The sequence below is a fragment of the Hylobates moloch genome, unplaced genomic scaffold (assembly GCF_009828535.3).
Source record: "Hylobates moloch isolate HMO894 unplaced genomic scaffold, HMol_V3 SCAFFOLD_4, whole genome shotgun sequence".
Taxonomy (NCBI): Eukaryota; Metazoa; Chordata; class Mammalia; order Primates; family Hylobatidae; genus Hylobates; species Hylobates moloch.
In genome coordinates this window covers 57,650,371-57,668,835 of record NW_026652279.1, presented here as the reverse complement: position 1 = coordinate 57,668,835, position 18,465 = coordinate 57,650,371, and positions in this window count along the sequence as shown.

Genomic DNA, 18,465 nt, shown 5'->3' with positions numbered 1-18,465 from the left:
GAGTGTGCAATCTCAGCTCATGGCAACTTCTGCCTCCTGAGTTCAAATGATTCTCCTGGCTTAGCCTCCTGAGTAGTTGAGATTACATGCACCCACCACCATGCCAGGCTCATTTTTGTATTTTTAGTAGAGACGGGGTTTTGCCATGTTGGTCAGGCTGGTCTAGAACTCCTGACCTCAGGTGATCCGCCCTCCTTGGCCTCCCAAAGTGCTGGGATTACAGGTGTGAGCCACCGTGCCTGGCCTGTGATACAATTTATTATGATGTTTTTTATCTGGGTAGAGTTTATTTTTATTATTATAATCATAGAGATAGAAAAATATAGATGCTTATAAATATGTATATATAGAAGAAACTTAGAGAACTTATATATACACACGTTTTTTATATATGTGTGAATACTCTGTTTAAGGAGAGAATTACTTTTTCTAAGGATACAAATTGCAAATTCTTTTCAGGATATTTTATTAAATCAAATTTACTTTCTCTAAAAGAGAATTTCTGGTGTTATTTGTATTTGACTATGAAGGGAAAGCATTTCTTTTAGGAAATGATTAAAACCATTATTATTACTAAAATACAAATATAATGTTTATTAATACTTTAATAGGCTTATATGTGTTAGGCACCATTCTAATCGCTTTATATTTATTAACTATAAATTACATTAACTTATCTAAACTTCACAATAGCTCTTTGACATAAGTACTAAAAGTATCCCCATGTTACAAATGATGAAACTGAAGAGGAAAGTTTAATTACTCTGTCAATTTTTCAAAGTTGGTAAATATTTGAAAAATACTACTACTACTACTAATAATAATAAATTGGCTGGTCTTTGTTCCCTGTTCCTGAGAGGAAGCCTAGAAACGCTGGACATTTCCGTAATTGTAGGTGTTTCTTTGTAATTCTCAGTGAGCCACTCAGGCAATACTTAATAGATCATGTTAAAAAGCTGACCCCTGGATAGTTAATGCTAAATAGATAATTCAGGACAGTTTAAATCCATCTCTCTATTTTGCTCTATTTTGATAGGTTGCTTTTACTGAATAAGGAATAATGTACGCATACCACAGAGTCTATTTTTGTGTGTTAAAAATCGTCATATTCCTATTTTGGAGAAATTTAGAGAACTTTGAAATTCTAAGTATATACCCCCAAAAGACACAGTGCTACTCCAGGTTTCATGATTATGCAGCACATATCTTTGTCTTTGAAGACCTCAGAGGAACATAACTGAAAAGAGTGACAAGAGTTAATTGACAAGGATATACTACTTTTCAGGGTTAGTTACAGAAATTCAAGAAGTACCTCTCTTCATCTGGAAATATGTTATATGCAGGGGGGCAGCTACTGCCTTCTCCCTTCATGAGGAATAAAGAAAAATTAACCAACGAAAAGCAAAACAAGCAAATTGTAGAATCAAACAAAAAAGTAAACTTTGAAATATGTTACTATACTTTAAGAACTCATTCGCACTTTGATTCCACATGGGAAAATCTGCAGGGGAAAATTTGCTAAGTCTCATTTGTATCATCAAAGGGTCTAAGAACTTATATAAATTTTTTCAATAAAATGCAATATTAAATAGTTGATAGTAAGTGGCTTTACTTAAATTTAGCCAGGAGAATTGTATTTACTGTTTTCTTTTTTTTCTTAAAGAGATTTATTATTTTATTGTCATTTAGTTATTACTGTGGACATAACTAAATGACAATAATAAAACAATTTTCTCGTGTCCTCGAGTCCAGTAAAATTACAATCGTTAAATAAATTAATCCCTAAATAACAATTATATAAGGCATATATGTACCTATGGTTATCATTGCTGATTTTTTGCTAGATTACTTTAAAATGTCTATTTAAAAATTAAAATAAAAAGGCCTCCACAAGAGACAATAAAAAAATAGGTGACCAGAAAGAATATATGCAAAATATTTCTATGAACATGAGTGTTTGGAGCCATTCAAGGTACTAATACAACCCTTGCAAACACACAAAAAAGTTTAGTCCATGGTATATATGTGCCACATTTTCTTAATCCAGTCTATCGTTGTTGGACATTTGGGTTGGTTCCAACTCTTTGCTAGTGTGAATAGTGCCGCAATAAACATACGTGTGCATGTGTCTTTATAGCAGCATGATTTATAGTCCTTTGGGTATATACCCAGTAATGGGATGGCTGGGTCAAATGGTATTTCTAGTTCTAGATCCCTGAGGAATCGCCACACTGACTTCCACAATGGCTGAACTAGTTTACAGTCCCACCAACAGTATAAAAGTGTTCCTATTTCTCCACATCCTCTCCAGCACCTGTTGTTTCCTGATTTTTTAATGATGGCCATTCTAACTGCAGCCATAAAAAATGATGAGTTCATGTCCTTTGTAGGGACATGGATGAAACTGGAAAACATCATTCTCAGTAAACTATCGCAAAGACAAAAAACCAAACACTGCATGTTCTCACTCATAGGTGGGAACTGAACAATGAGAACTCATGGACACAGGAAGGGGAACATCACACTCCGGGGACTGTTGTGGGGTTGGGGGAGGGGGGAGGGACAGCATTAGGAGATATACCTAATGCTAAATGACGAGTTAACGGGTGCAGGAAATCAACATGGCACATGGATACATATGTAACAAACCTGCACATTGTGCACATGTACCCTAAAACCTAAAGTATAATAAAAAAAGAACCTATGAGAAAAAAAAAAGTTTAGTCAACTTACAAAGATTTGAGAGGAGTTTCCATCCTAATAATATTGTTTCGCTCTTACCAAAATTAATTCAGGATAAGAATCCACATAAATCAATAGTAGGTATCCAACTTGAAATGAAGTGATTGCTTTAATGATTTCCAATACATCACATCTTATTATATTAGGATATGACAGGTTATGCTGTGCTTCATTGGGTTACATAATATCATTTTGAATATAACTCTGTCTATCTAATATAAGATGATGAATCAGGAAATAAAATGACAAGGAATCATTTACTTCTAGCTCCTTAATTAGATTTTTCTATCCACACAAAAGGGAAGCAAAGAAATTGAAATGGCTTCCAATAAGGTTTTCTCATTCACGTCAATGAGCAATAACCAACTACTCTCCTTAGTTCACTATGGATAGAAATGTCTGCTGTTCCTGTAAGAATTGACATAAATGAGATAGCTTCTCTGCAAAAAGCATACACCTGGCTATCAGTTGAATGTAGCAATAATCCTCTCAGAAGCATTCTCTCAAATTTGAGGAATCAGAATATTGCACGTAAAAATTATTATATAATCTGAGGATACCAAGGAGACTTGCTGTGATCCTATTATAGCATATTTTATGTGAGGAAACAAACTTAATAGGCATGTATAATAAGACTATAATAATCAGCATGTAACTTGCAGAATGTGGTTCTGTGTATATTCTGCAATGTGAACACACATAGGATGTAGAAAATTGAAAAACAGTTTTTTAGTTGAAAAGAGAACATGTTTTATCTAGTTTAAAAATGACTCTAGTTTCACGAATAATTAATATGAAATGTATTCCAACATGGTGGTAGTAAAAGTCTCATCAGCAGAAAAATGTTAATTTTTATTGCTTATATAGGGAAAGAGATAATCTTAAAGGGCATGTGTCCAAAGGTCTTATAGATAACTTTGTGAGAAAGATATGTCAGTGGATTGCTGGTGCTGAAATGTTAAAAGCCTTAATATAAGTGAAAGAAAACGTGACATTTAATCAGTCCAGGAAAAAGAGGTTAGAATCAATGTATTTTAATTTAGCTGATCCTGTATATTTCTAATAGGCCTTCCCATGCTGCACACCCATTAAGTGTTAAGATTTTATCAATCTACAGAGGTAAAAAAATAGATGGATCTCATCATGAATTCAACGTAGTTACCCGGAGATACAGTCGATGTTGGTGGTAAAATGCCATGATTGTGTCAACCTCTGCTTAGTTTATCTATAAGTTAGAAAAAGCTATGAACATTAAATGACCAAATTTTTTTTGTTGGCCCAAGTTGGAAAAGACAAAAAAAAATGAATCATCTGTCATAGTTTTTATGCTATAAGAGAATATATACTTTTAATGACTTTACCACTGTTTACAAAATATACTTGTCATCAGAGAAGCTATTTATGGATTTTGATTTCTAAAATGTGTTTTTCAGAACATTTAGGTGCAATAAAAAACAAAAAATGCAGGTGCGGTTTGGATAATATTGAGTAATACATCTGCTTCTCTCTTCTAGTTGGAATGTGCTAGTTTGACTAATAATTAATAAAATAACAAATAATTATACTCCTTTAGGAAGATAAATTAATATTATTTTCAGCTTATAGAATAATTTTAGCTTCAGTGTTCTGGCTATACTCCAAAACAGATGATACCATTCTATCCAGTAAAAGTCCTGGTGTGGTTTAAAAGTGATGTTAGTCTTCACTGCATTAAAATATAATTGGTAGAGAATTTCGTATTGTCCAACCTAAGGATAACATCATTTGAAAAACAGTTAAACCAAATATCGTGCCATTTGCAAAGCGTCAGGTAATTCTTTTAGATAGAAGACATTGGGAAAAATTTAAGGGCTTATAAATATCTTAACAAAATGGGAATTTTGCTATAATGCAAAATTATGATGCTGAAAAAACAAGAGGTTTCAAAAATACATTATCATATGATATTACTTTTCCTTCTCAATCATTTCATATTGTCTCAAAGGTGTACTAAGCTGCTGAATTACTAAAAGTTAGCTCCTCTTGCATTTTTTAACTTGTATTAAGTCTTAAAATGGATAAGTGCATCTGTTAGCTGATTCAAGTGATATAATTTATCATCCACGTGAAGCCATCAGGGATATATTACTCGTTTGCAGAAGACAGATACTCTATGTTGAAAATCCTAAACATCACATCTAGTAACATTGCCTACTTTTTTACTCTTATGCCATCTGTGCAGAAACAGAAAAATAGTTTTTCTCTATATAAGTTCAGCAAGGACAATTAGCCAGAAAAAAAGGAAACTTGCTGATTATTGTGTCTGAATTTTTTTTTTTGAGCTTTTAGTCATAGCTTGGTTTTCTTTACAAATTATATAGGAAATTTTATTTTTCTCTTGTCTTTCCCTTGTATGTTCATTTTTAAATTTACTACATATTATTCTTCCTCTCTCTCTCTCTTTATATTTTTTTGTTCCTCCCTCTCCCTCTCTCTTGCACTCCACCCTCAGGTTTGTTAATGGTACCTAACAAAAAGATCATACTTAATTATTTACCTAATTGGTTTATGCATTTCCAATATTAAGAAGACTAGGAACAACAAATTCAATGAGTCGTGGTACTTATGTATAAGGCTCCAAAATAAATATTAAGTTATTTTCTGGAGATTGTTCTTTGTTAAACAGGCACATAGACTAAACTTTATTAAACTGTGACTTGAAAAATACCCTAAGCTAATGTTTGTGGGTCTAAATGAGCAAAACCATTTTCATTGCAAATTAACCAAGATCCAGCATATTAAAATAAGAGCAACAAAAAATTTAGGAAGAATCAGTGTCAACCAAAAGTAAAACTATATACAGTATCCTATACTTCTGTACTGCTATGGAAACAGAATACAATCTTCAAAGAAAAACAATGTTTCACTTTGAACATTTGCTAAAGATTGTTCCATTCCATTTGACAAAACTATTGATTGGATATTAAAATCCAATAGTTGCTTCCTGTTCAGTAAGATGATTTAGTAAATGGGTTTGTAATATATATACATATGTTTATATACATATATACACACAAATATGTGTGTGTATTTATATATATGATATTGGTATCAATCCAAATTAATTTAACAAAAAGCTGTGAATTAAGATGTAATCATAACAATGAATAGTAGTTTAGGAAATAATTATTTAAGGTAGTATAAAATATTAAACAACATGGAAAAAATTTTTCTACAAACATTACAAGTTCTTGGCAAATGTAATATTCAAAATGTGACAGAATATGCAAAGCAGTAACAGGTGTATTAGTCCGTTTTCTTTTTTTTTTTTTTTTTTTTTTTGAGACGGAGTCTTGCTCTGTCCCCCAGGCTGGAGTGCAGTGGCGCCATCTCCGCTCACTGCAAGCTCCGCCTCCCGGGTTCACGCCATTCTCCTGCCTCAGCCTCCTGAGTAGCTGGGACTACAGGCGCCCGCCACCACGCCCGGCTAATTTTTTGTATTTTTAGTAGAGATGGGGTTTCACCGTGTTAGCCAGGATGGTCTCGATCTCCTGACCTCGTGATCCGCCCGCCTCGGCCTCCCAAAGTGCTGGGATTACAGGCTTGAGCCACCGCGCCCGGCCCATTAGTCCGTTTTCACACTGTGATGAAGACATACTCAAGACTAGGTAATTTACAAAGGAAAGAGGTTTAATGGACTCACAGTTCCACATGGCTGTGGAGGCCTCACTATTGTGGCAAAAGGAGAAAGTCAGATCTTACATTGTGGCAGGCAAATGAAATCAAGAGCCAAGCAAAAAGTGTTTCAAACCCTTATAAAATCATCAGATTTTGTGGGACTTATTCACTACCATGAGGACAGTATGGGGAAACAGTCCCCATGATTCAATTACCTCCCACAACAAGTGAGAATTATGGGAGCTACAAATCAGGATGAGATTGTGGGGGGACACAGCTAAACCATATCATTCTGCCCATGGCCCCTCCCAAATCTCATGTCCTCACATTTCAAAACCAACCATGCCTTCCCAACAGTCCCCCAAAGTGTTAACTCATTTCAGCATTATCTCAAAGGTCCACAGTCCAAAGTCTCATCTGAGACAAGGCAAGTCCCTTCTGTCTATGAGCCTGTAAAATCAAAAGCAAGTTAGTTACTTCCTATATACAATGTGGGTACAGGCCTTGAGTAAATACACCCATTCCAAATGGGAAAAGTTGGCCAAAGCAAAGGGGCTACAGGCCCCATGCAAGTCCAAAGTCCAACAGGGCAGTCAAATATTACAACTCCAAAATGATTTCCTTTGATTCTATGTCCCACATCCATGTGTGACATCCATGTCACACTGATGCAAAGGGGGGGTTCCCATAGTCTTGGGCAGCTCAGACTCTGTGGCTTTGCAGGGTACTGCCCACTTCCTGGCTGCTTTCACAGACCAGCATTGAGTGTCTGTGGCTTTTCCACTTGCATGGTGCAAGCTCTTGGTGGATCCACCATTCTGAAGTCTGGAGGACAGTGGCCCTCTTCTCACAATTACATTGGGCGGTGTTCCAGTTGAGATTCTGTGTGAGGGATTCAATCCCACATTTCTCTTCTGCACTGCCCTAGTAGAGGTTCTCCATGAGGGCTCCTGCCTCTGCAGCAGACTTCTGCCTGGACATCCAGGGATTTCCATACATCCTCTGAAATCTAGGCAGAGATTCCCAAACCTCAATTTTTGACTTTTATGTACCCAAAGGCTCAACACCACATGGAAGCTGCAGAAGCTTGGGGATTGCACAGCCAGAGCTGTACCTGACACCTTTTAGCCATGGCTAGAGCTGCTGGGGTGCAAGGCACCAAGTCCCTAGGCTGCACACAGCAGGGGCCTGGCCCAAGATACCATTTCTTCCTCCTAGGCCTCCTGGGCTAGGATGGGAGGGGCTGCTGCATAGGTCTCTGATGTGCCCTAGAGACATTTTTCTCATTGTCTTGGAGATTAACATTTGGCTCCTTGTTGGTTATGCAAATTTATGCAGTCAGCTTGAATTTCTTCTCAGAAAATGGTTTTTTCTTTTCTATTGCATTGTCAGCCCGCAAATTTTCTGAACTTGAATGCTCTTTTCCCATTTTAAAACAGCACCCAAGTCACCTCTTCAATGCTTTTCTGGTTAGAAATTTCTTCTGCCAGTCTCTTTGCTAAAACATAGCAAAAGTAATTTTTACTCCAGTTCACAACAAGTTCTTCATCTACATCTGAGACTACCTCAGCCTGGATTTCATTGTCCAGATCGTTATCAGCATTTTTGTCAAAGCCATTCAACAAGTCTCTAGGAAGTCCCAAACTTTTCCACATTTCTCTGTCTCCTTCTGAGCCCTCCAAACTGTTCCAACCTCTGCCTGTTACCCAATTCCAAAGTTATTTCCACATTTTGGGTATCTTATCAGCAGCACCCCACTCCTGGTACCAATTTACTGTATTATTTCATTTTCACACTGCTGATAAAGACACACCCAAGTCTGAGTAATTTATAAAGAAAAGAGGTTTAATAGACTCACAGATCCACGTGGGTAGGGAGGCCTCATGATCATGGCAGAAGGCGAAAGTCATGTCTTACATGGCAACAGACAAGAGAGAATAAGAGCCAAGTGAATGAGGCTTCCCTTTATAAAACCATCAGATCTTGTGAGACGTTTTCACTGCCAAGAGAACAGTGTGGGGCAAACCGCCCCTTGATTCAATTATCTTCCACTGGGTCCCTCCCACAACATATGGGACTAATGGGAGCTACAGTTCAAGATGAGATTTAGCTGGAGACACAGTCAAACCATATTAGCAGGGTGTTTTTAGAAAGAAAAAATTATTTTTTTAATTAACAAGGAAGTTAACAAATCAATGGATATTTCCTTTTTCTTAGTAATGTTTCATTGGAACACAGAGTTTCTTAGATCAAGTTTTCTTACTCAAAATATTTAAAATCAAATATCATGAGTTTTTGTTTTGGCTAAGGACAAAACAGTAAGAAAAGTACAAGATCTATGTAGATCTTACCTTTAGTACACAAAGTTATTCCTACCTAATTAACGCAATAAATCAGGGACATGTGTTAGACAAAACAAAAAGAAGTTAGGTATCACAACAACATAAACACTAATTGATATTAAAGCATAGCTTTCGTTCCTGTAAACGTGCTATTTTTAAGGCAGCTTTCCTCTTTAACTTAGGTGGTTCCCTTTTAAAATATGTGAATATAAGTGAAAACCAAATGATCCATGTAATTATAAATTTTTATCATCATCTTTACTCTATTTGTATAAATCCCAAAGCAGACCTGAAATAAGAGTAGATAGCTATATAAAAATCAGAAATGCTGTGGTATACTTTTATCCTCTGTCACTCCGGCTAGTTAAATTTTTATTTCTAATAATCATTAAGTTATACATTTATACAAAGAGATACATTACAAAATTTTAAGTATATCATAATTATTGACAGTGGGGTGGACAGGTAGTACACATAGGTAAAAAAATCAATTATAATGAATCACAGATATTATGGAAATTTGAGATTGTCATGTGAGAAAGGAAATGTTTGAAGCAGGACTATGTGATCCCTCTTTACCTGTGGGGATGCTGCACAAAAGGAAAAAGATAGATCTGGTCCAATCCCTTTGGAAACATACTAATAACAGTCTTCCTGGTAAACACACATACATGGCATTTAGTGGTGGCAGAATTCTTACATTTGTAATGCTTTTGCAATACATACCTAGCCTGTTCAGGACTGCTTGTAGAAAATAAACATCACATTTTAGGATTTATTGTGTAGCTGCTTATAAAATATGACATAAACTATGTAATTATCAGCATGTAAGCTGTAAATATTTCATGAAAAATATAGCTCCCTTTTGTGTAAATGATGCTCTGCATGCATCCCTTAGGGTAGTGTATGCTAAAACCAAACCAGAGTACATCATAAAACAAGAAGAAACAACCTGAGAATCAATGATGGTAGGTCTGTACTTCATGCTTCATCTATGGATCACAATTACTGTTATCTTTTCAATTTTGAAATTGTTAGTCAGCTTTGGTACTGGTGAAGAGCTCCAGTTTGCGTGGGATTTAACAATCTGAGGTTCTGAGTTTTCTCAGGTTGGCAATTTGGCTTCAAGGAGGGAATTACAGCTTCATTTTGAGGCTACTTGAGAAAAGCAATTACACTGTATTTACATAGATTGTATATTTTCGGGGATTGTAATTGGAGGATTAAAGGAGATTATAAGATTTAATATTCCAAATCCATCTACTTTTTAGCACTATCATTGTAGTGTAAATAGTGTAAAAGCCTAAAAGAGTAATTCTTATGTGTAAATAGGTACTTATCAATATTTTAGAAGAAGAGATGAGACTTTATTTATAGTACTTTTTCATTTCCTGTGCCATTTTATCTAGTTTAGTAGGTCACTAGTTGGGCCTGTGAAGGATATTCAGCAAATAAATGACAGATATGAGTTGATTTTTTAAATGAATATGTCCTGTCCCTCATGGAGAAGATAAATTGGAGAAGAATATAAACATAGGCAAGGATAACAGCTGGCAGGGGTCAAGGTGAGGACTAACTTATTGATGAGAAAATTGATATGAGATTTATATACAAATATGTTTGAGAGGTGCAGAAATATTATGAAGGGATTGGAAAGCTGTTGGATGTTGAGATTAAGAATAAGGGTAAAGTTCAGGATGAATGTGGGTGTTTATTTTTCATAAGTAATATTTGTAGACAAGAGAGAAAAGAATTATAAGAGTTCTAGAACGCCATATGTTTTTTTCATGCATTTTATTGGTATAGAGAATGGAAGGAGGGAGTTAAAAGATCTATCCTCAGTCTTAAGGAGCTAGTCAATGTGAATGGCTCTTAAATATAAATATTCACATGACCTGTTGACATCAAGCTTCTCTTTAGCTGCAGCATAGATACTGTCAGAAACCCAGTGGAATGTGAGCTCTTCTGAAGCTATATCAATCACTTAATCTATTGGCAAATGCCTGAAAAATTAACGTGTATGAGAACCTGGAGTATAAGGACAGGACACATCACCCTGAAAAGTCAGAGGAGACTCACATGACAAATACAATTCCAGAAAACAGGACACTTTAATATAAATAAGAGGAGCAGGAAACAGGGAGGACTCAGATGGGGTTTTATAGCTTAACACTTTTTGAAAGCACAGGCAATAGTTCCAAAGGAGAGATGGAGGCCAGGTGAAATATGAACCATCCCTTTCCCTGCCCACTGGAGAGACAGAGGGGCACATTGCAGAGAGATGGTGCTCTTGTGGGTGGAAAATTTCTCCCTCAGGTGTGGCAAGTCACATGCTGGAGACGGGGAAGAAAACAGTGATGCAGGAAAGGAAGAGGTCCTTGTAGGGAGTAGGGAGAAGCTGAAGCTGTATTGCTGCTGTGTATCTCCTATGTCTCTCTGGGCCACTCTGGGGGACCTTCCTCCCATTGATCAAATGTATACAGGGTGGAGACATGAGCAGTTCATTGATCATTCTCAGTCTTGCTAATAGATTGATCAGTGTGGTCAGCAGACAGGGTTAAGTTTGGGAGGTTAACAGAGTGGAGGACCTCTCTCCACTGTGGCTTTGGTAGTTGCCTACTTGGGAGATGTCCTCTACATTGACTTGCTGGCTGACCTTAGCCAACTTTCTTCCCCTACCTGGACTTCTGTTTCCTCATCTGTGAAGGCTTTGTCTAACCAATTCCAGCTGCAGATGGGGAAACCCAACCCTATAGACAAGTGGTAGTGATGCAGTTTTTCAAGAAGAAAACTGTGAGCTGCTCCTGGATGATTTTTTTTTTTTTTTTTTTTTGCCCCAGGGCTCTAGCAGCAACACATCATGATGCCCTGGCTAAAAGCTGTGTCCAACTCCTTGTCTTGTCCTTGCTTCCCCCACCCCCACAACCACCCAGGCTGTTGTTGCACAAGTCAAGGGAGAATAAGGTGCTGGCTCAGCCTTAGCACCTTGCCACTGCCCACCACATTCAGAAGGCCATTAGAGTCAGGCAGTGAGTGGGACAGGTGCCGAGGTGGGAGTCATCACCCTGGGAGCTGTTGGTGACTAGAGGCTAGGAATGCAGGTGAGGATACAGGTGAGGGTTTGGTGTGGGACAAGGGTGGGTGTAGGTAAGCACTTCTTCAGTGAGGCCCTATAGACAGTGCATGTGCAGGCTGGTGGGGCTGAAGAGGTGGGTGATGGAGCTGCACTTGGCCAGTGGAAAGAGGAGGAACTCTCAAGCCTGTGTCTGGATTTTCAGGCTTGTCCTCCTCCTCTCCATACATGGTTCCTGTTTTCACTGGCTGCTGCTGCCCATTCAGCCTACCCACTCCACCCTCAGGAGTAGAAGTCAAAGTTCATGGCACTGGCCCAGGACCTGTGGTCATGGCCACAGACAATTACTTGGGCCTCAGTGAATCAGGTCACCTTTGTGTCCTGTCACCATGTAGTGATGGTCAAAGACCCAGCATGCATGAAGCAGGTCTATCAGAATAGGTCTTTATTAACCCACACAGGAGTAGAGAGTTAAGACCCAGTATCCACTGTGGTTGATACTGGCTAAGTGTTGGCTATTGGCTAGAGAGCAAAATTGTTCTGTGGGCCTCACCCACCACCCACCTGACCAGTGGGTTGCAAGAGTCTTCTTTGGGCAGCATGAATGGCAAAGCCTTGGCCCTGCCTCTCCAGGCTATAATAGAGCAGGGCCTGAGGCACATGGTGGCTGACATGGTGAAGTATAGGTGGCCACTGGCCTGTGATGCCAGGAACAGAATTTTTATCCCAGCTGCTGCTTGACACATGTTACCTAGGTCTTGGGATTATCCATTTCTTATTGAATATCTTGCTTGTGTCCTAGAGGAGACCTAGGTACTGTACCTGGGCAGCTGAGAACACCGCTGGCATGGAGATGGTCTCTTGACAGCAGTGACCTGATTCAAGTCTTGGCAGTGGTCAAGGTTTCCTTACAGATGATACAAATGATGCAAAAAGACAGATGACTTCCTTTAAAATCAAATACAATTAAGGAGAAACACTAGAATGAGAATGTCTATATGCCTTTACTCAGAGATTATAAATGAAGATATAAAAAATAGGTGAAATAAAAAAAGATGATAAGAAAACTCAAATTCCATGAATAATATGCCAGTGTTAAAGGTAAGAAAGTCACAACAAACATAGAATGTAAGATTAAAAATTTTGTTCACATATTTATAAGAGAAAAATAATCAAAATTATGAAAGATAATACATAACAAATAGAGTGGAGGACCTCACACCCGAGGTTTCTCTCCACTGTTGCTTCAATAGTTGCCTGGTTGGGAGATGTCCTCCACATTGACTTGAGAAGGAAGAAAGAAATAAAAAGACTTCAGTATGTAGATCAAAGTGTCATGTTTCCAAAATATTTATGAATTAAACTATATTAGCTTCCTATTGCTGCTATAAACCAGCAAGGCACTACCACAAACTTAATGTCTTAAAACAGCACAGATTTATAGCTCTACATATCTGAAGGTCAGAAGCCCTAATATCATGGGGTCATCAGAGTTGTGTTTCTTCTGTGGGCTCAGGGGGACAATATATTCCCAGAGCTTTTCTAGGTTCTAGGGCTGCCTACATTTCTTAGCACATAGCCCTTTCCTCAGACTTCACAGACAGCAGGGTAACACATTCAAATCTCTCTCACTCTCTGATTCTGATTCTAATTCTTCTCCTTCTCTCATTTATAAACACCTTGAATATATTGGCCCACTTGAATAATCCACTTAAATAATCTCCCCAGCCCCAAATCCTTAGGTTATTCACATTTGCAAAGTAACTTTTCCTGTATAAGGTAATACATTCACAGATTTAGGGGATGAAGATGTGGAAGTCTTTGGGGGTCTATTATTCTGTCTACCTTCTGAAGTAATATTTATGCTCCATTAGCAACAATTTTAAATAAAGATGTAGTAGAACAAAAAATTTATCCTTATTCATATAGAAAAACAAAGCCTTGCTAAGAGAAACAAATAGACTGTTTTCATATGTTTCACCTGTAGTAATAAATATCCAAAGATAGCAGAGATGTGTAAGCAATATTATTGGGGGAACCCACCCCCAATATTTCAATGTAGGTTCTTTCTATTTTCCCTAATTGTCAGCCGGTCCAAGAAAGAAAGAGAAAGAGTACAAAGAAAGGAATTTTACAGCTGGGCCACCAGGGGTGACACCACATATAGGTAGGTCCATGATGCCCACCTGAGCCACAAAACCCAGCAGGTTTTTATTAAGGACTTCAAAAAAGGAGGGGATGTACCAACAGGGAGTAGGTCACAAAGATCACTTGCTTCAAAGGGCAATAAAGATCACAAGGCAAAGGGCAAAGCAAAGATCACAAGACAAAGGGCAAAATTAGAATTACTGATGAGGGTCTATGTTCAACTGTGCATGTATTGTCTTGATAAACATCTTAAACAACAGAAAACAGGGTTCAAGAGCAGAGAACTGGTCTGACCTCAAATTCACCAGGGTGGGGTTTTTCCCCAACCTAGTGAGCCTGAGGGTACTGAAGAAGACCAGGGCGTATTTCAGTCCTTATCTCAACCACATAAGACAGACACTCCCAGAGCGGCTGTTTATAGACCTCCCCACAGAAATGCAATCTTTTCCTAGGGTCTTAATATTATAGCCCTTGCTAGGAAAAGAATGTAGCAATATCTCTCCTACTTGCACATCCATTTATAGGCTCTCTGCAAGAAGAAAAATATGGCTCTATTCTGCCCACCCTGCAGGCAGTCAGACCTTATGGCTGTCTTCCCTTGTTCCCTGAAAAACACTGTTATTCTGTTCTTTTTCAAGGTGCACTGATTTCATATTTTTCAAACACACGTTTTACAACCAATTTGTACAACAGTGGTCCTGAGGTGACATACATTCTCAGCTTACGAAGATAACAGGATACGAGATTAAAGTAAAGATAGGCATAAGAAATTTATATAAGAGTATTATTTGGGAACTGATAAATGTCCATGAAATCTTCACAATTTATGTTCAGAGATTGCAGTAAAGACAGGTGTAAGAAATTATAAAAGTATTGATTTTGGGAACTAATAAATGTCCATGAAATCTTCACAATTTATGTTCCTCTGCCACGGCTCCAGCTGGTCCCTCCGTTCGGGGTCCCTGATTTCCCACAACATGATATTTTGAAGATTTATCTCAAAATTTAAAAATAAGTATACTTCTGGAAATGTTATTAAAAATTACCCATTCTGCCAAACAAAACATTATTTAAAGTATTCTACTTCACTCTTAGATTAAATTAGATTTTCAAGAATGAAATAATATGGTCATAAGTAATATTATCTTCACTAAATATTTAAATGGTATAAATCAGAACATTTTGTGTAAAAAGATACAATTTAATGGTCAAAAAACGAACATAGAGTAAAAATAGTGTGAAGATAGTGACTCTATTCATAGCCGTTATATGAAGATATAACAATTATGAATATTTTTGTGCTAAATCACATGATATAAAAATTCATAAACATAAACTGTATTTTTCAATGATATGATTATTTATAAAACTTATGACAATTAGCAAAAACAATATATAGAATTAATGCACTTATCAGTATACAAAAAATAAACATTTTCTTATTTATCAGTAATAAAAATCTAAAATCTCATAAAAATATATGTAGAAGAGCCACAGGGGAAAAAAAGTTGCTAATAATCTTGAAATAAGTTTAAGAGAACATTTTAAGATTTAAAAGTTATTTGAATAAACTGAAAGATAAAAATGAGTAATAACTTTAAAGCTATACTTACTTTAAGGATAAATGTGTAAATACTATGGCAAAATTTAAAATCCCAAAGGAATTAACTAAGAAATTCACAAAATTAATAAAATACATCAGAAAGTTTGCCAAATATAAAATAACAACTGTAAAAATCATCATCATGCATATATAGAAAAGTAGCTAGGTGTAAATCATAATTGAAAAAAATTATTTCAAGAAATGCAATAAAATAGTTTTTCAGGGAAACAATGGTGATAGTTATCCTTTCAGAGGAAAATAATTATGTAAAGGATGATGGTGGATTAAATTGCAAAAAGCAGATACTTCTTTTCTTCTTCTATTGAAATTATAAATGGAAGGTAAAATAATGTGCTCCAATTTTCATTTCCAAATAAGATGGAGTGCTTTGGGCAGACCAATCAAATTATATCTGAGAACATCTAGAAAACTAAATAAACTACAAAATTCATTTAGGTAAGTGCCCCAAACTAGGACGCTATACCCAACAAACTAGATCTTTCTAGAAAAAATTAAAATAGTAGACGTAAACAAATACCAACTATCAGAAATAATTATTTTAATATTGGGTTATAAAATATATGCAAATGAACATAATCCAAAATGAAAGAAGGAGGAAAATATTTTTTATTTAATTTAATTAATTTATTTATTTTGAGATGGAGTCTCACTCTGTCACCAGGCTGGAGTGCAGTGGCGCAATCTCGGCTCAAAGCAACCTCCACATCCTGGGTTCAAGCAATTCTGCCTCAGCCTCCCGGGTAGCTGGGACTACAGGTGCCCGCCACCACACCCAGCTAATTTTTGTATTTTTAGTAGAGATAGGGTTTCACCATGTTGGCCAGGATGGCCTCCATCTCTTAACCTTGTGATCCACCCGCCTCGGCCTCCCAAAGTGCTGGGATTACAGGCGTGAGCCACCATGCCCTGATGGAGGAAAATATTTTTAAATGCTCTGAAGTTCTAGTATGATCTGAGTGGTTAAAATAAACATTTTTATCATATAGTAATAAGGCAAGCATTAAACTATCATCTTTAAGGTAATCACTAGAAAAAGAGTAAAATATAATTTAAAAATTAATAAAGGAAAAATGTAAAATATATTATTAATCCTAATTAAACCAAGAAAAAAGATGAAAGAAGCTACGTAACTTAATAGATCAACTATAGTAGTTTAGTAATGCTAGATGAAGTAGAATATTAGTCAAAATAGAATACTGGACAATGTAGTATATAAGGCAAGAAATACTACTACAAATAAAGAGGGATATTTAATAATGATAGCAAACTTAATCTATCAGGAAGATTTTAGTCCAATATTCATCCCAATAGCATAGTTTTCAAAATTTATCTTTTAATTAAAGAAAATAAAAAGAAATAGACCAACTCATAACCGTAATAGAAGACATAAATACTACTTTCTCAAATGTTTATTAAATGAGTAGCAAAACTAATCTATAAATATAATAAAGAAAAACTAAATTGGCATTCCTAAATAGAAAAAAAAAATTTAAAACTGCTTCATTTCCAGAATAAAACTATATATATTCAAGTGTATATATAAAAACCTATATGTTATTTTCTTTTATTATATATAGTTTAATTTTGCTTTATGATATATAATAAATTATAGATATATGCTTTATTATAAGGAATTGGCTCATACATTTGTGGAGACTGAGAAGTCCCATGATTTGCTGCCTGCAACTTGGATACTCAGAAGAAGAGCTGGTGTAGTCCTAGTCTGAGTTTGAAGGTTGAGGTATGAATTTGAAATATTTTCTATATATACATATAATATTTCAATTATTTGATTATTTGATATATTTGAAATATAATATATAAATATTTATATATTTATAAAATGTTTCAAATAGGATATATATATCCTATTGCTTCTCTTCCTTTGAAGAACTCTACCAACCAAGAATTTAATCTACCTCTCTATTCATCCAATGTCTAACAAATATTGGAAAATGTAAAAGGACCTGGGAAACAAAAGCTAGCTATCACAAAATGTGAGAACCTTCTAAAATATAGAGAGAAGAATTTATCAGACTAAATTGAAGATGCAGATGAGGCTACATCCTAAGAAACAAGTGTTAATTGCAGCAATTTCCAGATCGGTTCTAGAAAGTGTTAAAATTCATCAACAATCTCCCTTTCTCTCTCCAAGAGGACTCAACATCAGCAATGATTTGTGTTCTTAGGCTAATTGCAAAGGCAATTCACTACAGAAAGTGAGCACCTGTCCTGCTGGGTCATGAGTGGGAAGTGAGCAGCATGCGAAGCAATTCTCAAAGAGGGCAAAGCAAAACTAAAAAGGCAGTCCTAAGTAGAAGTAGTTTAAACTGCTCATTTCCACAGTAAAGCTCCTTAAATATGGCAAATATTGATTCCCCAACTAACCCATCTGTAAGAAATCCTGCTATTGATAGCTCCTGAATCCTTTTCACTGAATCCTTCTTGAGGCTGCTTATTCAAGGGTTTTCAGAGATTCACAACAAATCATGCAGATGGCCTATTCCAATAAGGGACTTCATTCACGCAAATGAAGGAAGTAGGGAAATTAAGGCAACCAAGATGAAGAAACCAAACAAGTTACTTTAGAGAAAATAGAGGTAATTTTAAAAACCAGAAGAGAACTAAAAAGCAAAATTTACCAGGTAGAGATGTGAAGGAGATAAAGTGTTTCCAAAACCAAGAATAGTCTGGAAAAGAAAGTGAACAATTTGATGACAGCAAAAAAATAAAAAAAGTTATGAGAACATACTGCCATCAAAATTTTTGTTATATAAATGTATGCATAAGTAAATTAAAAATGTGATTGGTCTGAGCTTTCTATTAACTGACTGGTTAAAACAGATGTAAGTGGCTAGACAGGTATGTCTGAAAAATTA